General features: G+C 58.4%; 1 protein-coding gene across 19 annotated transcripts in view; it reads right to left on the bottom strand.

Annotated features, from left to right (window-relative positions):
- WNK2 (WNK lysine deficient protein kinase 2) overlaps nt 1-26,116 on the bottom strand; it is a 130,865-nt gene that overhangs the window by 97,357 nt on the left and 7,392 nt on the right. The window lies entirely within an intron of this gene.

The raw sequence follows: 26,116 nt of genomic DNA, 5'->3' as shown, positions 1-26,116 counted from the left end.
CCACCACCCAGCCCTTCCTGTCGGGCTGCACCGGCAGCCTGCGTGGCCCTTCCAGACACCCTCCGTGGGCTCTCACCACAGAGCGCTCAGAACCACCCCAGAGCCCTGTCGTTTCCAGCCTCGTCCCACAGGGAGCCGCACCTCTGCAGGCCCCAGGGTGGCCGCCTCCCCGCACCTGCGCCTCCCACCAGCCCTGCCCCCCGCAGAGCAAGGAGACACCAGGAGAACCATCGCACGGCTGACCCCAGAAAAACACAGAATTCGGGGACAGAGGCAACTTCAATCTAGTTCATGTGCTCACGGGGATCGAGGAGGCTGACACACATAAGAGCAAGATTCTACTTAAAAAGGAACAATCAAGGGGCACCTGGGTGGTTCAGTCGGCTGAGCGTCCGACTCTTGATTTCGGCTCAGGTCATGATCTCAGGGTCCTGAGAATGTCAGGCTCTGCGCTCAGTGGGGAGTCTGCTGGAGATTCTCTCCCCTGCCCCTCCCCCCATTTGTGCTCTAAATAAATAAATAAATAAAATCTTTTTTTAAAAAAAGGAACAATCAAGAAAGTGCTCTTGGGGAGCCCCTGGGTGGCTCAGTCGTCAAGCGTCTGCCTTTGGCTCAGGTCATGGTCCCAGGGTCCTGGGATCGAGCCCCGCATCAGGCTCCCTGCTCTGCGGGGAGCCTGCTTCTCCCTCTCCCACTCCCTCTGCTTGTGTTCCCTCTCTCACTGTGTCTCTCTCTGTCAAGTAAATAAATAAAATCTTAAAAAAAAAAAAAAGTGCTCTTGCAAATTAAGCCTCCAGTTTCAAAATAAGATATTCTGCAATTGAGTGAAACATTACGTACAAAAACATCAACATTTGATCCAGACACCGACATGGAAACATGCTCCACTCAGCAAAAATTATGGCTTATTTAAGAAAAGTCAAGCCACAGGGGCGCCCGGGTGGCTCAGTCGTTAAGCGTCTGCCTTCGGCTCAGGTCATGGTCCCAGGGTCCTGGGATCGAGCCCCGCATTGGGCTCCCTGCTCAGTGGGAAGCCTGCTTCTCCCTCTCCCACTCCCCCTGCTTGTGTTCCCTCTCTCACTGTGACTCTCTGTCAAATGGATAAATAAAATCTTTAAAAAAAAAAAAAAAAAAAGCCACAGACTGGAGAAACTATTCTCAATAATGTATCTGACAAGGGACTTCATCCAGAACACAGAACTACAATTCCATAATAAAAAAAGGCGTGAACAGGTAAGATGGAGAAACGGCCAACAAGCACGTGACAAGGCACTCGCCATCCTGAGTCACTAGGAAAATGCCAATTCCAGCCTGGAGATGCCACCTGATGCCCAGCAGCAGGTCAAAGTAAAAGGAGGCTGGTTCCAACCGCTGGGTGGCTGGGAGCAGCCAGGGCTCCGGACACATGGCTGCTGGACATGCAAGGGGGCACCAGCAGGGTCCACACCTGCTCCAGGCCCAGCCTCTGCCCTCCAGGTACCCACGCAGGATGGCACATGGGTTAAGAGCAGCTCCGCTCAGAATGATGTGGGAACAAAGGCAGAAGAGAAATTACTAAATTTCTTTACTCCCTACAGCCCATTGCCCACTGACAAGTCCTTGAAACAAGCAGAGTGACCCGCCTCTAGGGACTCAACTGCCTCAATGTTAATACTTTGCTAAGGGCAAAAGGCAATCCTAGCCTGAGCCCCCTCCACCCCGCCCCCAAGATCCTGTAAGTCTACTTTAACTTATAAAAATTCCTTTGGAAACTTCCTTTATCTCTTACCCCCCAAGATACGTGTTGGCAATCATCCCCCAAGCATACGGCCCACCGATATACATCTGAAAGGGCCTCATGACTCAGGTTTTATTAGACGGTAATAAATGACCTTTTCCCAACAATAGCTAGCCCCCCCAAGGTCCTGGAAACCTCACTTCCAAAATTCCTTAGACACTTACGTCATCCCTAACCCCCTCCCAACTTGAAAGTATCTAATGGGCCACTTCTCCTGACCCCATTGCAGCTCTTTCTGCCCACGGGTCCTGTCCCTGTGCTTTAATAAAACCACCTTTTTGCACCAAAGACGTCTCAAGAATTCTTTCTTGGCCGTCGACTTCAAACCCTAATAACGTCTTTCCTACGTCAAGAACAGCACCACACTCCTGGAAAAGCAGGGCTGACACGTGGCTGAGGCGGAGGATGCTCACCTCTGGGGCTGGACTGGGGGGAGGGGGAGGATGCAGCAGCTGGGAACGCGGCGGGGGGGGGGAGCAGCGAGAACTTGTACGTCCTCATAGAGCATGCGGGTCACACAAGTGTGCACAGCTCACCCACTCGGACACTTAGGATCTGAATCTCATACGTAAGTAATAGCTCAGTTTTTTAAACATCAAAAATTAAAGTGAAAACATCCAGTAACTGAATCAGAACAACAGAAGAGATGTGAACAAAGCAGCAACAGCGGGAAGCCGGCACCGGGGAGGAGGAGACAGCAGAACAGCATCTCCCGAGCTGGACGGTGAGCCGACGGTGAGCCGCTCCACTCCGCTCCGCTCCGGTGAGGGTGTGTGGCAGCCAGGCCAGGCCCTCCCAGCGAAATGCAGACGCCCGAGGACAGAGGGCAAGTCCCACCTAAGGAGCACCCAGCCAAACGGACATCAAACCACGCAGCCCGCGACATATTCTCTCCCACGTGACAACCAAAGCTTCCTTCTGGCACCCCTGGTCCAGCCGCACTGCAAGTGTGCCCACAAATCCCAACACAACCCAGCGGAAGGGGTTACGGCAAAGCTGGCCGCCAGGCCCAGCCACGTGGGGGAGGAGGGCCGGGCGCCGGGGTGCTCCCCACCCCCACAGGCTTCTGCATCGAGCATCACAGACTCCCTTCCAACCAACCACCGTCTGGAGGAAACTCAGAATGCTTTACATGCCGCATTTCGGCATCACTCGGCAGAAGGGAGAGACTTCACTGGACTTTCAGAGAAAAGTGTGTGTCATAAATGTCATAACTAACAAGCCCCAAGCCCCCAGAGGGAGAGGAGGGTGCCCCGCGGATGCCAAAGGGGATAAATCCAAGACTCAGCGAGAACGTGGTCAGACTTCCAGGACGGCGGCTCTCGGGCTGGGCTGGGCCTGGGTGTGGGAGGCGGGAGGCGGGAGGGAGCAGACCTCATTTATATTCTAAGCCACCTGGCTATTTTTAACTACGTGACACACTGCTTGATAATTTAAAAGGTCAGCTAGCGTGTCCTCAGAGCGCTGCCCAGTGCCCCTCACAGAGCTGGCCCCGGTCCTGGTCACTGTGTGCTGACGGCTGGTCAGCCCCATCAGATCAGCACCGCCACAGCGGGAGTGCCACTCGTTGTGGATGAAGTCCGAACTGATGCGCTGGGACGCCTCGAGGTCATGAGCCAGGGCAGGAGGGAATACCCCCAGTCCTGCCGGAGTCAGGCTGTTCCTGCATGGGGTGGGGTCCGGCTGGACAGGTCACCCCACCAGACACAGAGGAGAGGTCCCACCCACCAGGTGCCCCAAAGATAGTGGGAGCCAATCAGATAGAGGATAAAAGCCTTCTGGGGTAACGCTGTCTCATCTCCTGTAGGAAAAGGGCCTAGCCGGTCGGGGCAGCACCCTCCGAGCAGGGGCACGCAGCCCGGTGGTCAGAGCCCCGGGTCCGACGAGCCTCTCCCACACAACCGGGGGTCCAGCAGCTCTGGCCCAAACAGAGGCGACAGGTGAAGTCCTCTGACCCAGGGGGCCCCTGGCTGCCTCTGGGGCTTCTGCAGCCCTCTCCTCAGCCAGGCAAAGCCCAACCAACCCTGTGAGGAGCAGAGCTGCCCGGCCCCCCGAGCCCACGTAGGCGAAGGCGAAGGCGGGGTCCACACACACAGGACAGAGAGGGGGCATGAGCAGCTAAAAGGATGGTGCCCAGACTCAGCAAAGCCGGAGTCCCGGGGTGACGAGCTGGCACGCGCCCCCTCTCCAGCCCATCTGGTCATAAATCAAAGCAAAAGAAAGCCTGAGGACCTCTGTGGGAATCGGCCCAGGACGGGGGCTCCAGGGACGGCTGACCCAGGATGAGGGTCTCTGTAATCCGTAGGCCCCCACCCCGTGCGAGGGCCCCTCCCAGGCCTGGGGGCCGTGCCGCAGGCTCCCCGGGCTGCTGCGTTCTTCACCCAAAGCGGGGAGGTGGTGCAGGGTCTGGGACGTCCTTGGGGTGGTGACCGCATGGAGAGAGCACGGGCGTCTGCCTCACTCGGTCACCAGATGGTCACTGAGGCTCTGGGTGCGCAGGAAGGACTGGGGGGTGGTGTACAAACACACAATCACACCGTCTGAAAACCAGGGTGAAGGGACAGGCGGGGGGCGCTGGCCACCCCCCCCCGGGGGCCACGGGAAAACTCCTGTGGTCTGGGGAGAAGGTGCCGCCGCGGTTTCGGTCAGTACAAGGCCAGAGGCCGCCGGGGCCGCCGGGGCCGCCGGGGCCGCCAGGACCACAGGCAGGCACTGGGCCCTGCCCCGAGGGGAGCGGACACTGACAGCCCGGGGGCGTCCTGACCCCTCCGGGGCTGAGCTCCCCCCACCACGCACACTCTTCCTGCTGTGACCTGCTCCCTCTCAGGTTGGCGGAGGTTTTAAAAATAAACTCACTTTTCTAAACACAAGTGCCCTCCTTAAACAACGAAGTCTGTAGGTTTCTCCCAGTTCCCGGTACAATAAAGGCACCGCCGTTAACGTGAGGCGCTCTCCTGCGGCCACGACCCGTGGGAGGACGCGCAGACGCAGTGGGAGGGGTCTCCGCGCAGGGTCATCTCTGTCAAGGACCCCGAGGAGGGGGTGTCCTTACGGAGCTCGCCCACCCCGCCCCTCCCCCACAGGCAGCGCACCAGCCGGCCAGGCGCCCCCCAACCCCGCAGGGCTGAGTAAAACGGGGGGCCCTCAGTGCCCCCGGGCAGGGATCCAAACCGTCCCCACAAGCTCAGGTAGCATAAAGGCTGTCCCTGCCAGCATTTTGTGAACATTCTGAAACGGCCCCGCGGCCCTTTTGCAAACACGTGGAGAGAAGCACCTCTAGCCGCAGTGCGGGTTCACGCTTCCACCCCCGCAGACCTGAGGTGCCGCAGCTTTCCGGAAAGCCTTCCTGATGACCGGACCGCACATCGCCTCCCTAAAATGGTGCAGCCCGGAATTTCGGGTTCTCGTTTCCCATGGCCGCGGGCTCTGAGGGCCACGCGTCCTGCTTCTGGACTGAGTTACCCTACAGGACGCCGGTGCCCAGCTGACCGCATGGACAGACAGCAGGGGTGAATGAACACACCTCCTACGAGCCGGGGGAGCCCTGTCCCATCACCAGCCATCGGCCGGGGGAAACCCTAATTGTGGCTAGATCAAGGCCAGGCTGGTATGGGGCTCAGGTCGGCCACAGAGGGGGAGGGGAGCCAGTTACGGCCGCATCACAGGGCAGTCCTGCCGGGCCAGCTGGTAGCCCCACGAGAGCCTCCACCACTTCCACGGACACACCGTGGGCTGTGTCACCCTGTCCATGGTGGCCCCACCCCTGGATCTTCACCAGGGCCTAATGTCTCTTTCCACCCTGGGTGGACCAGCCCTGACGGTGCCACCCCACCCACCATCAGGCAGCCCTGTCCCTGGTGAGAGCGAGTGGGTCAGTTCCAGAACGGGCACCCTATGCTGGGCACCCCTGGGGCGAAGGCCCCCGGGTCATGAGCAGGCTGAGGACCCCCAGCATCCTCCTCACGGAGCACAGACAGGGGGGAGCAGGGGGTGAGGGGAGGCAAGGCCTGCTCAGGCACCAGCGTCCATGGGGCACAGCATGCCCAGGGCCAGCCCGTGGTGCCCACCCCCAGGCCCGCCACCCAGCAAAACCTCTCCCAGTCCCTCAGGCCTATCAGACCACAGGCAGTCCCAGGCCCCGGCAGACGGATGCGGCCAAAACGTGCTTCTTCTGGAGCCTGAGCAGTCAGCCCTCCGCGGTCCAGCTGGCCCCTCCTGGCCGGCCATGGGGTCTTGATACCACGCTGCGGCCTTGCGGCACCTTGTCCCCTCCGTCCAGCTGGAGAGGACAGAGATCTCCTGGGGTCCACGCTCTCCTGGAAGCAGGTGGACAAGGGAGAACAGGGGATGCGGCCAGCACGGCAGTGGGACGAAGGAGACGGCGAGGCCAGGGCAGGGGACTGCAGCTGCCAAGAGGGGCTCTGCTTTCCCAGGGGAACATCCGCCCTCACTCTGGGACCCTGGGCCAGAGAGGCAGCCATGACGGTGTGCACAGCAGCGAGAGAAACCTGCCAGCCACGCCCTCCGGGGCGCCCGCCCGACGGGGAGCACCAGCCCTGGGCAGAGGCGGCCCGAGGCCCAGCAGCAGCCAGGCCCTGCACTGACCACACCGCACGTCTGGTTTCTAGGAAGGGCCAGCCCCACCCCCGGCCGCTTCCCCGCAGAGACACCTCAAGACAGATGTGGACACACCATGGTCACAATCAGCCGAGACGAACACCTCCACCAAGGACATGCCTGCAGGGGAGGGGGCAGGACACTCGATTCCACCCCGCCTCAGGGTCAGCTGGGGCAGAGCCAGTCAGGAGTCGCCCCTCTTTTGCCTCATGGCTGTCCCTCCCCCTGCACAGGGTCCTAAGGCTGGGGGACACCAGGGTAGCGGTGAGGCTTTAAGGTCCTTGCAACAACCTGCTGAATGCTGTGGACTCTCCCCAGAAAGCAGACCCCTATCCCCTGCACACCTCCAACCCAAAGAACCCCAGAACCGCAGCTCTGGCTACTCAGGCATTGTTGGGGGGGCCTGACATCTCGCAGTGAAGAAAGCAGCGTCTGGCCACACCCTCTAAAGCCCTCCCCTGGAAAGAATTGGTTAGGACATCCCTCCTCTCCCGTCCAGAGGCGCTGTCCAGCCTGAGCGATCCCTCCAACAGACCTAAGATGGCCCCAGAGGCCAGGATGCAGGGGCTTCGGCCACCAGTTGCCTCAAACCAGTCTGCTGAAGCAGACATGCTCCCAGGCCTGAACATCTATGGTGTCCCTCCAGGCCAGCGCTGCCCAGGGGCCGGGGCAGGGGCTGGGGTGTCCCTCCAGGCCAGGTGCTATGCCAGGGGGCGGGGCAGGGGCTGGGGGCACCCTGCCAGACAGACCCAGTGCGTGTGATCCACAGAGGCTGAGGGAAGTCCGGGGTGAGGAGAGGCCCCACAGCTCACATCTGCCCCAAGACTCCTCCGTTCTTCCCAAGTTGGCAGCAAGAGCCTTAGGGCCACAATCAAGACAAGACAGTAGGTGCTCACTGCACACACACCTGAAATGAGCCACCAGCTCTGGGTGTGACCCCAATGGAGAGACAGGAGCCCCCACCTTCAGCCCAGGACAACAGCCATAAGCTACATATGGCTGGGAGTGCTTGACGAGCGGCTTTTCCAAACGGAGAGGTCACCTAACTCTAAGATGCCTATACACCAGCTTTCTAAGACACAGTCATTTTTTTTAAATTGTTTAAGCCTCATTAACAACCTTATACTGTACGTGCTATATGATACTGTGGATGTACTAAACCAAAGAAAAGTATCATTAAGGTGAATTCCACCTGTTTACGCGTTCAACGTGGCCACGAATGCACGATCACACACGTGGCTCACACTCCATTCCTACAGGACAGCACGGCCTTCGAGTGTCCACACCAGGCGGCAGGCTAGGAGCCGAGCCACTGGGCAGAGCGTCTGCAGTCTGACAGGCAACACCCCAGCTTTCAGTCTACTTTCTCCAGAGGCCTAAATGCTAGGAGAACAGAGCAGTGCTCACAAAGGCTGCACTCAGTTCCAGACAGGATTACACGACCTGCCCTTATTACAGTATCTGCTCGGAACAAAAGTAAATCTTCTCTAAAGGAAAATAAAATCACCCACAATTTCAAGTATCTCCATAAGCTTTAAATACACCAATCAAAAATTGCCAGGCCAACTAGGACCTGAGACCAAATGACAGAAAATCAATAGGGGAAAAAAACAAATGAAAGCAACAAACCCCCAAAGGATACAAATACTGTAGGTATCAGACAGACATTAACATTACTGTGATTAGTGTAGTCATAAAGACAGATAACCGAGAGAGAGAGAGAGAAAGAGAAATCAAGAAACAGACTCTTGACTATAGAGAACACAGTGCTGGTACCAGAGGGGAGGTGGGGGAGGAATGGGGGAAACAGGTGATGGGGATGAAGGAGGGCACTTGCTGTGATGAGCACCACATGATGAATCACGATATTGTACACCTGAAATTAACATAACACTGCATATTAACTGGAATGATGACAAAATTTAAAACAATAAAAAATAAAAATCCTGTAAAGACGGAAAATAAGGGGCGCCTGGGTGGCTCAGTCGTTAAGCGTCTGCCTTCGGCTCAGGTCATGATCCTGGGGTCCTGGGATTGAGCCCCGCGTCGGGCTCCCTGCTCGGCGGGAGGCCTGCTTCTCCCTCTCCCACTCCACCTGCTTGTGTTCCCTCTCTCGCTGTGTCTCTCTCTGTCAAATGAATAAATAAAATCTTTAAAAAAAAAAAAAAAAAAAAGACAGAAAATAGATAACCAAGGTTCACCAGAACTAAAACCTATGAAGTAAAAATCAAATGGAATCTAAAACTAAGAAATGAAATAGGGAACTCAATATATGGGCTTAGCAGCAAATAAGACACAGCTGAAGATGGGATCAGCAAACTGGAAGATAAGACCATAGAACGTATGCAGACTGGAACATGGAAGCACAAACACGTGGAAAATACAGGAAAGAGGACACAAAGCTCATAGAACACAGTGAAAAGGTCCAACCTATGGGTAAACAGGATTCCGGAAGAAGAGGGCATAAAGATGAGACAAAAGCAATATGCATCAAATAACACTCCAAAGTTTTCCAAAACTGAAGCAAGACATCCAGACATAGATTCAAGAAGTGCTATAAGCCAGAGCAGATTAAATACAAAAAACAAACCACACTGGATACAATACAGCAAAATAAAAATAAAAACTGAACACATAAAGGAAATCTTAGAAGCAACGCTGCAAAAGGCAGGCAGGAGGCAGGGGTGGGTAGACCGAGTTTAGTGTCCTAAGACCCTTACATGCCCAGAATGTGGGAGAAGTCAAGGATATGGGTCATCATCTCTGGTGGAACCAGTAAAACTTACAAGAAAATGCATGACGAACTTCCCAAACGCAAATCCAACCGGCCCACGACCCTAAGAATGGTGGTCCAACTGCAGGGCCTCGTCAAGCCACACCTCAGCTGTTAAATTTACCGCTGCGTACTTACGCAAGGACGCAATGAAATTATGATCAAACCTTACAAATTCCCAGTGACACCAAGTAAAATAAAATGGCAGGTGAAATAAGGTTGCGGCCATCATCCTACTGTGCACCATCCTCCATCCTGCCCCCTTGGCCATCCGCCCTACAGCCCAGAACTCCTAGGTACGCCCACGCAGAAGCACAACCACCCCCAGGCTCCGAGGACCTTTGGGAAGATGACACGTGTGTCCCTCCCAAGATCAAAATGGAATTCCAAGTCCAACGGGAGCCAGTGCTCAGTGGGCTCCCCTCTGCAGGTGGGTTCATTCCCCAGGTGATGATAAAGCCATCTCCCCAACTCACGACTGAGACACAGAGAGGCAAGGCCTGGCGCCCCAGGGGGATTCTCTGCCCCCCACCTCCAACAGGTGGGAACCCTGAAGCCCAGGAGTAAAAACTGAGGTGATCCCGTGATTGGGGTCAGGAAGTCCCTCCTTGACGCTCACACCCTGGCAGGTGAGGAGATGCCCCCCACACACACCCGCATCTCTCGCTCACTTCAGGCAAGCATTTACCAACAGCCATGGCCTGCCGGACAGCCGTGCACCAGCCAGGCCCAAAAAGGTACCCTTGGGCAAGACCTCTGCCCTCACGTCTCAACCCGGATGCTGTCCAGCTTACAGAGCACAGGGAGGCCGCACACAGCAGGTCGGCCGCAGCCCCGGCTTCCAGACGCGAGTCCTTGGCTACAGGCTCCTGCGGGGGCCCGAGTGCCCCGAGTCCCGGGGGCCGGTGTTCGGAGGGCCTGCCTGAAACGGCATGACCAGGAACAAGCAGGCCGCTGTCCGGGAGACTGATGGGGTGGGGACAGCCTCTCTGCACACTGCCCTGCTGGGGGGCACCCTCTCGCACTGTGACCCCGGCAGACAGGTAAGCAATGGGATCAGCTATGCCACCTCCCGCCAGCCTCCTCATTTCCATCTGGCTTTGACAAAATCCAGGGCAGTCCAGAAGAAAGGGAATGAAATCCTCCATCCTGCAGCTGCTGCTACAGGGTCCGGGCCGGCCCCACCACTGACGGGCAGAGCAAAAGAGTGAGGAAGTGAAGGAGCAAACAGTGGGAAAGTGCCTGCAGGGCCTGCCCCCCACCCCTCCATCCCCCACCCCGCTCAGCATCCCAGAGAAGAGGGGCTGTGCCCGAGTGCAGGGCTGCCCAGGGCTGTGGACCTGAGACCCAGTCTGTGGGATCCTGGGACTGTGGTGGGGGCAGCTGCAGACAGCCAAGTGATCTCAGAGCAGAGAGCAAACGCTCCAGGCAAGGAGGCTTGCAGGGACCCTGGACTCGTGCACACGGGGGGAGTTCCCGAAGCTCACCCTCCAGCTCACCGTCCGTCTGTCCGCAGGGCAGCTCTGCACAGAGCAGGCCTCGCTCACATCCCCCACGGACCGACCACGGCCACCAGCACAGGACCTAGGAGCATGTGGCCCCTGGCCTCCCCGGGCCCAGCCCGCCTTGCTCACTCCAGAGCCTCCCACACACCCCACGGCCGTCCCCAAACCCACAGCAGTGGCATCAAACCTGGCGGGGGTGGTGCTGCTTAATGAGGAGAGGTGGGGATGCCACTCCCCGAGACGGACCCCGCGCAGAGTGGTCAGCAGTCAGCCACGCCCCACGGAGCCAGCCCACCCCAGACTCACAGGTCAGGGCCCCACTGCCCCAACTTGGCCACCATCGTGGCACAACCCCCTCCCTGCCTGAGCAGAGAGCACTGAGAAAAGTGCCAGCCTCGCTCATCAGCATCCGTGAATGTCCTTTGTCCCTGTGGACACAGGTGGGCCCTCCCCCTGTGCCGTGGGCACCCGAGACTGCCCAGGTCAGGGCCGGGGCTCAGGCTGCATGTGACCTGCACAAACGGGCCGTCAGCTTCCTTGCTGGCGTTCTGGGGTCACAGTCACTGCTGTACGAGGTGTGCGTCCCGGATCCAAGAAGGCGCCTGGGGGAGGCGTCCTGCATCAGGCCCTGGGCGGTGGCAGCCCCAGAGGTCACACCACGCTCCCCTGACCAGAGGCAGCACCCGCCCAAGGCTACACAGCCAGACACGGGTTTTGTTCCCCTGGTCGGGCATGGCTCCCTCCCCCCTGAGCTGTGCCTCCCCAAAAATGCCCCAATCCCTACAGATCCCGGCGCCTCCGAGCACCTGACTGCACGGGCGTGGAGGTCGGTGCACACGCAGGACGCGGGCAGAGCAAGCCGCCCGGTGACAGCAACAGTGCTCTCCCTCCACAGAAACCCATTCCCTGCACTGCCCTCGGAACGCTGCTCAGGAGGGTGCAAAGCAACGCTCCACAGAGCTGCACGTGCCCGGGAGGCTGCGGGCTCGGCTGGGACTCGCACCCTCGGCCCCCGCAGGGAAGTCTTCCAAACCCTTGATGCCTGGGCGTGTGGCCGCAATTCTTCACCAGACGCTATTTATAGCCTAGGAACTAGCCGGATGAAGAAGGCCGGTGGCACCACGGGGAGCGGAGGGGAGGGGAGCTGGGCGGGGCCGCAGGTGAAAAGCCCTGCGCTGGGATTTAACAAAACTCCCAAGATGCGGACCAAACAATGAATGAGAAGGGCTGCCTTCATGGGGTGCCTGGGGGCTCAGTCGTTAAGCGTCTGCCTTCGGCTCAGGTCATGATCCCAGGGTCCTGGGATTGAGCCCCGCGTCGGGCTCCCTGCTCGGCGGGAGGCCTGCTTCTCCCTCTCCCACTCCCCCTGCTTGTGTTCCCTCTCTCGCCGTGTCTCTCTCTGTCAAATAAATAAATAAAATCTTTAAAAAAAAAAAAAAGAAGAAGAAGAAGGGCTGCCTTCTGGAGGCAAGCGTGGGAGCTCTGCTCCCTCTTCCCCGTGTCCCCGATTCTCTGCAATCCGCTGAACTTCACGACACCATGGGGCCACATCCCTGTGCGGAGCTACCTGCCTCCCCCAGGAGTGGATACCATGCTGCGGATTTCCTCCAGTGCCCCCTCCCGTGTCTGTTCCCTACATGGCCTCAGACCTGGCCTCCCTGAAGCAGAATTCCTGATTCTGTAAAACCCACAAACCCTGAACACCTCCCCCCCTTGGGCTCTGGCTCACCTACCGTGTGCCGAGTGGCGGGAGACAGAGCCCTGTGGGGGGAGGCAGCCAAGGTCCTGTCCACCCTCCAGGCCTGCACTTGGGAGCTCATGCAAGACGGAGAGTTTGGGAAGAAGACTAACGTACGAGACACGTCCAGCGATAACGAGACTGAGGAGGCTGGATGGTGGCTCTCTTTCTGGCCCATCTGGGACCTCCATGACAAGGCAGAAATAACTCTACTGGGCCTCAGTAAGCTTCGCGGGCCTTGCCTCTGATTTGGACACCGCAGGCATGGCCCACGGCCCCCCGCAAGCTGCCCTCACCCCCACTGGGCAGATGAAGAGATGGAGGGTCAGGGAGTGGCTCTGGGGACCCCAGGGTGCAGCACACCCAGCTACCTCCAGTGCACATTCCCCAAGGAAGCCTGGGAGAGGGCATCTCGAGCCTCTGAGGGGCCAGGGGCTCCCCTCCCTGAGGACAGCAGGTGCATCACGGGCCATCCTCAGCACTCCTCACGGGCACACACGGTGACCTGCCCCTTCCCAGGCCCGCAACCCCCACCCTCCCCCCAGTCCCAGTCAAGGACACGTGGGAATCCACCCCCCAGGCACCACACCCACGCGTGCAAGGGCTAGGCAGGGCAGGCCCCACGCCCCAGAGTCTCCTGTTGTCCCACTGGCGGTGCCTCAGCGAGGGGTGCCAATTACTGAGGGCACCAGGACCATGGTGAGTGGGGGCAGCCCTGACCCCACAGAAACAAGAGGGCCCACGCGATAAGGAAGAGCGGACTCCAGACACGCCATCCACGTGGGCCTGGCAGGGGCAGGAAGACGTCTCAGGAGGACACACCAGGACTGGCCCGGTGGTCTCATCTGCACACAGGGCCCCGGGCAAAGTGCGGGAAGTCCCACATGAAGCGCCCCAAGGGTCTGCCCCGTGGCTGTGCCAAAAAGCAAGTGCCCCCAGAGCTCCCAGTGATGTTGTTACGGCCACTGGCTAAGCCCCGAGGCTGGCCACCACCGTCACCCAGAGTCACGGCCCAGAGCCCCCGTCCAGCCTGGGCACCCCATGATGTGCTGCCCAGACCCTGTCTACAGGGCAAGGGCCAGCGTCTACACAACCAAAGGCAGCCCTCAGACCTCCCTGAACACCGCCCCCGCTCTGTCTGTGCGGCACTCGCTCAAAGAGTAAAAGTCAACACCGAAGATAAAATAAAATCTCTCCGCAGTGCCAAAAATACCTCCCCACGGGATGAGGGAGCTGGAGCCAGCTTCCACAGCAGCAACTGTTGCTATGGATACGGGGCTCCAGCCGGCAGGGGGGGAGGGACAGAGATGAGGGAGAGGGGGCAGAGATGGGGGAGGGGGACAGAGATGGGGGAGGGGGACAGAGATGGGGAGGGGGCAGGGATGGGGAAGGGGCAGAGATGAGGGAGAGGGGGCAGAGATGGGGGAGGGGGACAGAGATGGGGAGGGGGCAGGGATGGGGAGGGGGCAGAGATGGGGGAGGGGGACAGAGATGGGGGAGGGGGACAGAGATGGGGAGGGGGCAGGGATGGGGAGGGGGCAGAGATGGGGGAGGGGGACAGAGATGGGGAGGGGGCAGGGATGGGGAGGGGGCAGAGATGGGGAGGGGGCAGGGATGGGGAGGGGGTAGAGATGGGGAGGGGGCAGAGATGGGGAGGGGGGCAGAGATGGGGAGGGGGCAGAGATGGGGGAGGGGGCAGGGATGGGGGAGGGGGCAGAGATGGGGAGGGGGCAGAGATGGGGAGGGGCAGAGATGGGGAGGGGGCAGAGATGGGAGAGGGGGCGGGGAGGGGGGAGGGGGCAGGGAGGGGGGAGGGGGCAGGGAGGGGGGAGGGGTCAGGGATGGGGAGGGGACAGGGATGGGGAGGGGACAGGGATGGGGAGGGGCAGGGATGGGGAGGGGACAGGGATGGGGGAGGGGGTAGGGATGGGGAGGGGGCAGAGATGGGGAGGGGCAGAGATGGGGGAGGGGTAGAGATGGGGAGGGGGCAGAGATGGGGAGGGGGCAGGGATGGGGAGGGGCAGAGATGGGGAGGGGCAGAGATGGGAGGGGACAGAGATGGGAGGGGACAGAGATGGGGGGCAGGGAGCGGCAGAGCCGGCGGCGGGGGGTGGGGGGGGTTGTTAGGAGAGAGGCTGGTCAGTGGTGAGGGGGGAGGTGAGGGGGGAGGTACCAGCAGCGTGCCAGCAGGCCTGGCCCTCAGGCGGGGCACTGGAAAGCTGGTCTGCAATCCAGACTTCGGGGAGGGTGTGTGGAAGGCAGCACAGAGACCGGCCACGAACGTGACACCTGAACACAACAGGTCCCGCAGACAGCGCTGACTCCGAGCACTGGCCGCTGACTCCCTCCAGGACGTGTGTGGCCCTGTGAAGGGCGGACAGGGGAGTGTGCACCACCCCCTGCAAGAGCCAGGCCTGGGGCAGGGGCCTAGCCGCTCCAAGGCTGAGCCCTCCCAGAGCCCCCCGGGCTGCAGGCAGGGGACGGACACCACAGCTCAGAGGTTCTGCCCGTGGAGCTCAGGCCCCCGGCTCTCTCCAGAGGCTTCCCTGCCCTGCAATAGCTGCCTGGCCCCAGGCCTTTCTTCATCACCGGGGGCCACTGTCCCCAGGAGGGATGAGCCAGGAGGCTGCCTGCAGGGGCGGGTTCCCAGGGAGGGGCTGCCCACTGCCCCCACGGCTCCGGGCACCTCACACCCAGCGGTCAGGCCTTGCCCCTGACCCATCTGCATATCACCCCTCAATGTCCCCTCATACCCACTGACCAGGCCAGGTGGTTCCGACACCCCGTGTGCCCTGGTGAACCACGCCTCTCCTCTCCCGCACACACGCCACATACCTGGGCCCTGAGAGGCACTCCCGCAGGCTCCAGCCCTGCTCGCAGTGAGCCTCGCCCACAGCCCCCTGCGGTCCTCCCAGGGCGGCCTCCCCGGGCCCTGGGTGCACGCTGTCCCTTGGCCCAAACAGCACACTGACTCTCTTCAATTCTGGGGCCAGAAGCAAGAAGGGAGCCTCCCAGCCAAGTCCAGGAGATACACACAGGGCCACTTCCTTCCGGGGCACCTCGGAGGATCCATCCCTTGTCTGCATTCTAGAGGCCACCACGTCCTCCTGTCGGAAGGACCCAGGGGGTGACACCGGGCCCACCCAGATAAGCCAGGACCGTCCCCCATCTCAGGGTCCTCAAGGCAACCACATCCACAGGCTGGGGCATGGGCCGCGTCCGCCTGCCAGGCTGGTACCCTGCTGTGGCTTCAGGTCAGGAGGCTCCTCACAGAGCCTCCCATGGGGTCAGCCTGCCAGCCCCATCTCCGCAGCCCCAGGCAGGGGGGCTAGAGCCTGCCCTCCCCGCAGCTCACGGCGGCGGCTCTGAGCGGCCAACAGGAGCCCTCGGCAAAGGCGCTCCAGGGCAGTGGAGGGCATCTCCAACAACATAGGCTTCGTGGGCCTTGGAGTCCCCAGAACCCCAAGGATAAGCCGCCTCCCTGGGCTGCGGCCAGGGCTCCACGAGAGGAGGGAAGCAGGTCAGCACGGGGCTCTGTGAGCTCTCAGGATACTGCCACTGCGGTTATTACAGCCATTAATAATGACACTCACAGACCAAGGTCTTTGAAACCCTCGTGATTCAACCTCCACCGACTACACCCATCGCAGCCCCACCCACAGTACTCTCCTTCCCCTGGAGAGGACACGGAGCAGAAACCCTGCTGAGAGGCCGTCAGCTGCCGAACACCTGCCTCAAGTTCCGGCGGTTCCTGCCCTGCCCAAGGAGACAGACTCTCCCGCCCGGCGGGGCTGGGGCCCGGCTGCCAGGACCCCGGCGTCTGCTCCCCTTCGGCAGGCTGCCGCAACCCGGGAGCACCCACAGGGCAGACGGGCCTCTTCCCTGGCATGCCCACCCAGGGCGACACACGCGCGCACCCAGGCCGGCAAGGGGTGTGTTCCCTGCACACCCAGCAGGCAGAGAGGCCAGGATCCAGAGGGCCACGGGGGCAGGCGTGCGACGTGTCTGTGGCTGCCCAGCCGAGCCCACCGGGGCCCCCCGGTGCCGGCCACGTGCTGACCCTCCACTGCGCTGTCGGCGCCCGTGCCAAGCCCTAGGCCCCCCGCCTTCTCCGAGCCTCTCCCCAGAGCCTGGGGCCAAGAGTCTGTCCCACGTTGCATGTGAAGGGCGAGACCCCTGTGACCTCTGGGCAGGCTGGCAGCCGTCGAAGAGGCCCGGCCGGTTCCAGGTAGAAAGCTGGCTCCACCTTGCCAAAGGGCCCCTGCTCCGCTCCCAGACACAAAGGGCCTGCCTCAAGACGCACGCACAAGCCGCTCCAAGGAGCAGCCCGCAGGGCCAGAACGTTCCAGTGTCCCCGTCTCAGTCCCCCGGGAACAGAGCAGGCCTTTGTTTGCTATCTTCACCGTCATCAAATATTTACAGGGGCTCACAGAGCTATTTCAGGCAGGCCAGCCGGGAGCCAGCACCGCGCTTCCCGGGACACGCGGAGGCGCCGGTGAGCAGGCCGGCTGGCTGGCTGTGGCTTCCTGCAGGGCAGCCGCCTGTGTCCCCAGGCCAGAGCGTGCCCACTGGGGCCCGGGGCCTTGCTGGCTGGACAAGAGCCCAGGGCCGGCAAGGGCCGGACAGCTCTCCACACCCGGACCTCCGGGGAGGCCGAGAGGTGCGCGTCCATCCTGGGCGGGCACGCAGGTGCCTCCCGCTGCCAAGGACAAGGGAGAGAGCAGCTGGGCGCTCGTGTCCACGCCAGCCTGCCTCTCACCTGTAACAGACCAAACGGAGCTGCCCCAGGGTCAGCAGCAGAGCACAGACCCAAGACAGAGAACGCCAGGCACGGCGGGAAAGGATCGGGGGGTGGCTGGTACAGCGGGCCGAGTGCCGAAGGGCATCGCGACGAGACCGCGTGATCCACGTGTGAGAAAGTCTCGGGTGGCACGCGACGCCTGGGACAGAAGGCGAGCGTGCGGCCTGAGCCTGGGACGCAGGTCTGCACCTGGCGGGGCCCAGACACACTGACCTGCCCCACGTTCCAGCAACGTCACTTCCAAAACAGAGGAGCGAGGAGCACTCCTCAGTCACTCCGCGGGTAGAGTTCCAGCCGTCCCCGTTCTTTTTGAAGACTTTCACTATTTTCATCTGCTTTTCCTTCATTTTGTCTCTAGCAGATTTCCCTCGACTCCTGCGCTGTCCCTGAAGTGCCCACTGAGTTCGTACACCTTCTGACCTTCCCTTAACCTGTGCAGACCTGGCCCGCGGCCGCACAGACCGCCACCCGGCCGGCGTGAGGCGGCCCCAGCCCGGGCCGCTGGGAGGACAGCAGGGGCAGACAAGCTCCCTGGGCCCGCGCTCACGCAAGGACACGCCGTACGTGGGGTAGGCGGTCCACCGGCGCTCACAGGCCAGGAGACGGTCGGGGCCACCAAGGCCAGAGGGCTTCAGGAGCAGGGCCGGGGAGCCCCGTCCCATGCCCCCCTGCACCCCTCCCCAGGGTCTTCACCCCTTCCGACTGCAAATCACTCACAGTAGCACACCTTTGCTAACGGGGGCCACAGTGTCCTCCATCGCCCTGTGATGAAACCACCATCCTGGCCACCCTCGCCCTCCCCACGTGGCCGCTGCAGGGTCAGGTCTGCTCGGCACCCACACAGGACCATGGTCTGGCCCCCACACCTGGGCTCCGAGTCCCCACCCAGACCCCAAACTTCCAGTTCGGGAGTGGCTGAGAAGAAAAGGAACAGTCTGGCTTGGATGCTCCCAAGGAAACGTCTGGGAGCCTGACAGAGGGCAGTCGGCCACCTGCAAGGGCAGCTCTTTCCCCCAAGGGCCCCCACAGTCCACGTGGCAAGGCACCCTACATCACGTCAGAGAGCAAACATCCCACAGCAAATGCTAGTGCGGCCCCCACACGGGTCACGGGCCCCGTGTGCCGCCAGGGCCTGCGTGGTGGGGAGCGGCCTGTGTCCCCAGGACCCAAGAACACGCAGACTTCTAGACCATTCTGTCAGGTCCCCCACCAGGAGCGTGGGACAGCCGCCGCCCTGGGGAGGATTGGGGGGCGGGGGCGTCCTCCTCCAAGGGCCTCTCAGCAGTGCCAGGGGCCCCTCACGCCGTGAGAAACAATGACCCCGTGGTCCCCGGAAGTGGGTCGCTGGCATCGCGCAGAAAGGCTTCAGGACAACAGAGTTCTCCCTAAATCCAAGAACACAGGGCCCCCGTTGCCCCCCAGGAGACGCCCACTGGCCGCACCCCTGCTCTGTCCCTGCCCTCACTCCTCTCCCCCTCGAGTTTGCAATGCTCCTTCCAAGGCAGCCAAATTCTCTCTCTTGCTCCAAACCCATCCAGACAGGTGTCTGTGGCTCCGAGCCGGCCAGCCTGACAAGGTGACTGCCCAGCCGGAAGACACAGCACGGTGGCCACCTTCCTTCTGGGGGCCCCAACAACAGCCCCGCTGAGGAGCCGCACCCCTCAGGGCACAGGAGAAGGGACCCCCCGACGCATCAGGCCCCCGCCGGAGGCCAGCGCCCAGCTGCGGGCTGGGCTGGGGCTGAGGCCCCCCGAACTCGCCCCTGGGTACGGGAAGGCTGCTGGGCCCGCGCACGCTTGCGGGGGGCTCTCGCCAAAGCTGGGGTAGGTAGGGACCGCGGGCTATGGGTGGTGATTCACCATCCCTGCACGTGTTAGCTCAGACGCCACAATCATGACTTTGCAAAAATACCAAAGAACATAAAAAAGAGGCAAGTAGGGCGGAGACCCAAGTGAACGCTGCCATGTCTGAGGAAGGAGGTTTGGGGGGGGTTTCAGCATCTGTCACATCACCATCTTTTCAGGAACATCCCTAGAGACGCCCCCTACCTGGGCAGTGGCCTCCTCCTCCGTCCTCACAGCCCCCGCCCCCTGGAGGGGCCCAGTGCTGGCACAGGGAGGGGACGGGTGAGCACGGCCCACCGGGGCTCCGGAGCATCAACAATCCAGCCCAAACAGGGGGCTGGCCCACACGGGCGCCCAAACTGGGAAGGTGGGAGGCCTGCAGCCCTGAGCCCCACAACAACCACACCCACAGCCCAGCTTCGTGGCAGAAGCCCCAGCAGCCTGGTTCAGGTCCCGCTCTGCTGCTGACCACCCCCGGGAAGGGGACCAGCATGAGCTTTCCAGAAATCTGGATGGTTCCAGACAGAGCATCCCTCAACCCCGAGGCCACGGGTCAGAGGTCGTGGGGGCAGCAGAGTGGCCCCTTGCAGAGACCCCAGTCTGCGTGCCCGCGGGGCGCCAGCCCGACCCGCATCTGTGATCCGCACCTGCGCCACCACTGGGCACCTCGCAGAGACGCAGCCCGAGTGTGGCCGCGCGGAAGCCTGGCGGCCCAGGACACGGTCTCTGTGGGAGAAAAAGGCAGTGCCACTAAGATTCAAAAACAACGATAAAAAACAGTGGAGCGATTGTTCTAGATGAAATCGGCCATGACACACAGATGCAGCTCATGACTCCTGACTGGATCCTGGATCCAAACGAGAAAACCGTCAGCTCCACTGGGGGCACAGCCCACGTCAGACGTGTGGCTGGTGGCATCCCAGTCAGGTGGGACTGTGACACGGAGCTGTGGGTTAGTGGGCACGCGAGTGGCCCTCCGGGCGCGGGGGACACGGGCCAGGGGACACGCGCGAGGAGCTGCAGGACAGGCACACGCGTCACGTTGTTAACGCCTGGCAGTCCAACTTTCCTAAGTTTCTCAAGATGAAGTTTGTGGGGAAATGGAAGCGGAGTCGCTGGCAGAGGGAAGGAACTCTGATGAGGGGAGAGAGGAGGGTGGGGCTGCCCCTGCGGGAGGGGATGGGGACGGTCGCCACGCAGACACTGGGGGCAAGGCGGCAGGGGGTGCCCAGCAGTGGGCATGGGGGCTGCTCTGTTGGCGGGACAGGCCTGGGCGAAGGGCCTCATCACACACAGGCACCAACAGGGCCTCGGAGACGTGAGGTAACCGGGACAGACTCGGGCAGGCGCCCTCACGCAGCCTGACCCCCTCCCTGCCAGCAAAACCCACTGTACCCAGCCCCAGGAACAGACTGAAATCCATCCACGGCCGCAAGCCTTCCCCAGATGCCCCTGCGGCGGGGCCAGACCTTACCATCCATTCTAACCAGAGAGACCAAAGTCACTTACTGGTAAACAGTTTCCCTCGTGAATTAAAACATGGACACCTATCTACCCACTTGCTCCCTGCCTTCAAATGTGGCTGTGATGCCTGAAGCTATGGCAGCCTTTTTGCAGCCATGAGGCAATGGGCCTGTGGACAAAACCAACCCGCCTGAGGACAGTAGGGAAGAAAAACAGGAAAACACCACTGTCCCTGCCAACACTGCTAAGCCACCAGGGCCCCTGGCTGGCCACCCCTCAGTCTCACATCCTGGGAATGATGGAAAGTCTGCATTGCTTAGCCACACTCGGTTCACAGCTCAGATTTTCCCAGCTCATGTGCTCCTGAGCAAGAGCCAGAACAGCAGGGAACCCGGGGAAGAGTGGACACTGGAGGGGGACGGGTCCCTCCCCACAGCGTCCGGCCTGAGACGGCCCCACTGAGGAATGAGGCGGAAGCCCCCATCGTATCTGCCACAGAGCCAAGACATGCCACGGGGGCATACACCTCCCAAGCAATATTTGGCTGCCACGGCGCTCCCCAGAGCCCGTCCCAGTCCCATGAAGCAATGGGAAAAGAAAAGGCAAGGGGGCAGGGCCTCCGACAGCCCCTTTAGAGCTTCACAACACAGCAGGCATTTTAAAGGCTCTGAGAAGTACCGCAACAGCAATGCCTGCCTGACCCAGCACTCCCCAAGCCAAGTGTCAAGTGACACTCCCTCTGCACAGCAAACCTCTATACACATACGTGAGATGATGATGCAGGGAAGAGAAGCCTGGGCCACGCCACCAGCCACGGCCCCACTGTGCGAGCTACCCACCCCTCACCCCATGCCGAGCCTTCTCACCTGTAAAAGCAGAGTCCCCAAATGTCTCATGGTGGTTCTGAAGACCCAATGAGCTCACAGGTGGTCTCAGAGTCCAAGAAAGTCCTCCACACCCCCGCCCTGCCTGCGGCCGGCTGACGGCCATGCACAGACCTCCCTGAGGAGGAGGCCCCCAACCAAGGCAGCTTGCATAAACCATCAGGACGCAGGGGCACCGAGCCTCGCCCGGCGCCCCCTCCACCACACTGGCTCCTTGGCCCACCCGTGTGTCTGGGCAGGGCTCATACCATGACATCTTTATTTCTGGGGCCTCCTGAACACTTTGGGGAATACGCCCAGCTCAGGGGGAGGCAGGCATGAAAGGGACCACCTGTCTGGACCCTCCCGGCACCAACACCCCTGGGACGGACCCTCAGGGAGCCCGTAACCCAGAGCCGCTCCCCTGTGGCCTGCAACACTCAGTCCAGCCCCGGCTTCTCCCCACCCTGCCAGCACTGAGAACTTTCTAGAACAGCAAAGACGGCAACAAACCCTAACCATAGCCTCCCCTTGAAAACTAACAGCGTTAAAAGACCCTTCAGAAACAAAAAGATCTTAAAACCTGTCACACCCTGATGGGGCACCTGGGTGGCTCAGTCGGTTAGGCGTCCGACTCTTGATTTCGGCTCAGGTCTTGCCCTCGGGGTCGTGAGATGGAGCCCCCGTCAGGTTCTGTGCTCAGCGGGGCGTCTGCTGAGGTTTCTCTCTCTCCTCCCTCTGCCTTTCCCCTACACGCACACCCTCTCCCTCTCTAAAACTAAATCTTAAGAAAACGAATGAATGAATGAAACACACACACACACAAACACGGACACCCTGTGATCGCAGCTGCGGCTGCAGGACACCGTGTGCGTGTGCATGTGTGTGTGTGTGCGTGTGTGTGTGTGCGCGCGGCTCGACGGAATGAGGAAGGTCTGCAAACTTCTTGAAGACGGCCGTCACCGTTGCTTTTTTAATTTAACAATTTTTAGAGAGGTTCCAGGGCTATGGAAAGGTTTGGCAGAAAGCGCAGAATTCGCACGTACTCCCTGCCAAGCCCCCACGGCCTCCCTCCGTCGACCTGGCGCGCTGGGTACACGAACGACAACGGACGTGCGCACACGGGTTCATTATCACCACCCGGAGCCTACGGTGTGCATCAGGTTCGCCCCCGGTGCTGGAAGTTCTGGGTTTGAACACGTGTTTGAGGACACTCGTCACAGCACCACTCAGAGTCATTTCACTGCCTAGAATTGCTCTGAGCTCCCCCGCCCACCCACAGCCACCACTGACCCCTTTCCCGGCCACAACTGCACCTTCTCCCGAACTCCTGCAGCTGGACTCACACAGGACTTCTCCAACTGGCTTCTTTGGCTTAATAATGTGCATCTAGGTAGGATTCACTTCTGTCTTCTCATGACTTAGTCGCACACTTCTTTTTAGTGCTGAGTAATGTTTCCTTGTCTGGATGGACCACAGTTTATTTGTCCACCACCCACTGAAGGACGCCTTGGATGCTTCCAAGTTTTGGCGATTATGAATAAAGCTGCTGTAAACATCCGTGTGCAGGATTTTGTGTAAAGTTTTTAGCTCATTTGGGTCAACACCTAGGGTTTGCTTGGTGGATCCAATGGTAACAGTGTGTTTAGTTTTGTTGTTAAGATTTTATTTATTTATTTGAGAGCACGTGAGAGAGCAGGAGCAGGGGGAGGGGCCGACGGAGAGGGAGAAGCAGACTCTCCGCTGAGCAGGGAGCCTGATGCAGGGCTCAATCCCAGGACCCCGAGATCATGACCTGAGCCAACAGCAGACGCTTCACCAACCCAGCCACGCAGGTGCTTCGAGTGTGTTTGGTCTCGTACGAAGCTGCCAAGCTGTCTTGTGAAGCCGCAGCGTGGGTCTGCGTTCCCTGCAGCCATGACTGGGCTCTTGCCACTCCACGTCCTCGTCAGCACTTGGTCTTGTCAGTGTCCTGGATTTTGGCCGTTCTAGTAGGCGTGCAGTGGAATCTTGTTATAATTTGCATTTCCCTGATGACGCGGGGTGTGGAGCATCTTCTCATGCGCTTATCTGCCGTCTCTATGTCTTCTCTGGTGAGGTGTCTATTAAGAAAGGTCTTTGGCCCATTTTTTAATCAGGTTGTTCGTTCTCTTATTGTTGAGTTTTAGGAATTCCTTGTATATCATAGTAAACTTTTTTTTAATAGATCATGCCCTTGGTTTATACCTAAAATATCATTACCAAGAGTATCACCCTGATACCAAACAAGACAAAGACCCCACAATAAAAGAGAACTACACGCCAATATCCCTGATGAACATAGAGGCAAAAGTCCTCCACAAAATACCAGCAAACTGAATCCAACAGTACATTTAAAAAACATTCACCACAATCAAGTGGGATTTATTCCTGGGATGCAAGGGTGGTTCAGCATTCACAAATCAATCAACACGATACATCACATCAATAAGAGGAAGAACAAGGGCGCCTGGGTGGCTCAGTTGGTTAAGCGACTGCCTTCGGCTCAGGTCATGATTCTGGAGTCCCGGGATCGAGTCCCACATCAGGCTCCCTGCTCAGCAGGGAGTCTGCTTCTCCCTCTGACCCTCCTCCCTCTCATGCTCTCTGTCTCTCATTGTCTCTCTCGCAAATAAATAAAATCTTAAAAAAAAAAAAAAAAGAGGAAGAACAAGAACAATACGATCATTTCAACAGATGCAGAAAGAGCATTTGAGAAAGTACAGCACCCATTCATGATAAAAGCTCTCAACAAAGTAGGTTTAGAGAGAACATACCTCAGCTAAATATACGTGTGTATATAAACCCACAGCTAACATATTCAATGGGGAAAAACTGAGAGCTCTTCCCCCTAACGTCAGGAACAAGACAAGGATGTTTCCTCTCATCAGTACTGTTCATCACAGTACTGGAAGTCCTAGCCACAGCAATCAGACAAGAAAAAGAAATAAAAGGCATCCAAACCGGTAAGGAAGAAATAAAAATTTCACTATTTGTAGATGACATGATATTCTATATAGAATCCCTAAAGACTCCACCAAAAAAACTACTAGAACTGATCAATGAAATCAGTAAAGTCACAGAATACAAAATTAATATACAGAAATTTGTTGCATTTCTATACACTAATAATGAAACAGCAGAAAGAGAAATTAAGAAAATCCCATTTACAATTGCACCAAAAATAATAAGATACCTAGGGATAAACCTAACCAAGGAGGTGAAAGACCTGTACTCTGAAAACTATAAAACACTGATGAAGGAAATTGAAGAGGACACAAAGAAATGGAAAGACATTCCATACTCATGGATTAGAAGAACAAATACTCTTAAAATGTCTTATACTCCCCAAAGCAACCTACACATTTAATGCAGTCCTTATCAAAATACCAACAGTTGGGATGCCTGGGTGGCTCAGTTGGTTGAGTGTCCGACTCTTGATCTCAGCTCAGGTCTTGATCTCAGGGTTGTGAGTTCAAGCCCCGCACTGGGCTCCACGCTGGGTGTGGAGCCTACTTAAAAAAAAAAAAAATACCAACAACATTTTTCACAGAAATAGAACAAACAATCCTAAAATTTATATGGAACTACAAAAGACCCCGCATAGCCAAAGCAATTTTGAAAAAGAAAAGCAAAGCTGGATGCATCACAATTCCACACTTCAAGTTATATTACAAAACCGTAGTGATCAAAACAGTATGGTGCTGGCACAGAAAGAGACACAAAGATCAACAGAACAGAATAGAGAACCCAAAAATTAACCCACAATTATATGGTCAATTAATCTACTACAAAGGAGGCAAGAATATGCAATGGGGAAAAAAAAACAGTCTCTTCACCAAATGGCATTGAGAAAACTAGACAGCTACATGCAAAAGAATTAAACTGGATCACTTTCTTTCATCATACACAAAAATAAATTCAAAATGGATTAAAGACCTAAATGTGAGACCCAAAGCCATAAAAATCCTAGAAGGGAGCACAGGCAGCAATGTCTCTGACACTGGCCAGAGCAACACTTTTCTAGATACCTCTCCTGGGGCAAGAGAAACAAAAGCAAAAATGAACTATTGGGACAGCAAGATAAAAGGCTTCTACGCAGTCAAGGACACAACCAACAAAACTAAAAGGCAGCCTATGGAAATGGGAGAAGATATTTGCCAATGATATATCCAATAAGGGGTTAGTATCCAAAATATATAAGAAACTTATCAAATTCAACACCCAAAGAATAATCCAGTCAAGAAATAGGCAGAAGACACGAACAGACATCTTTCCAAAGAAGACATCCTGACGGCCAACAAACACGTGAAAAGATGCTCAACATCACTCATCATCAGGGAAATACAAATCAAAACTACAATGAGATATCCCCTCACACCTGTCAGGATGGTTAAAATTAACAACACTGGGAACAGCAGGTGTAGGTAGGGATGTGGAGAGAGGGGAACCCTCTTGCACTGCTGGTGGGAATGCAAACTGGTACAGCCACCTTGGAAAACAGTATGGAGGTTCCTCAAAAAGTTGAAAATAGAGCTACCCTATGATCCAGCAATTGCACTACTGTGTATTTACCCAAAGAATACAAAATACTAATTCAAAGGGATACATGCACCCCGATGTTTATAAGCAACATTATTTACAATAGCCAAATTATGGAAACAGCCCAAATGTCCATCAACTGATGAATGGATAAAGAAGATGTGGTGTGTATAT

Source organism: Halichoerus grypus, chromosome 14, assembly GCF_964656455.1.
Source record: "Halichoerus grypus chromosome 14, mHalGry1.hap1.1, whole genome shotgun sequence".
NCBI lineage: Eukaryota > Metazoa > Chordata > Mammalia > Carnivora > Phocidae > Halichoerus > Halichoerus grypus.
Note: the sequence above shows the minus strand (reverse complement) of the source record. Positions and strands in the feature narration are given on the sequence as shown.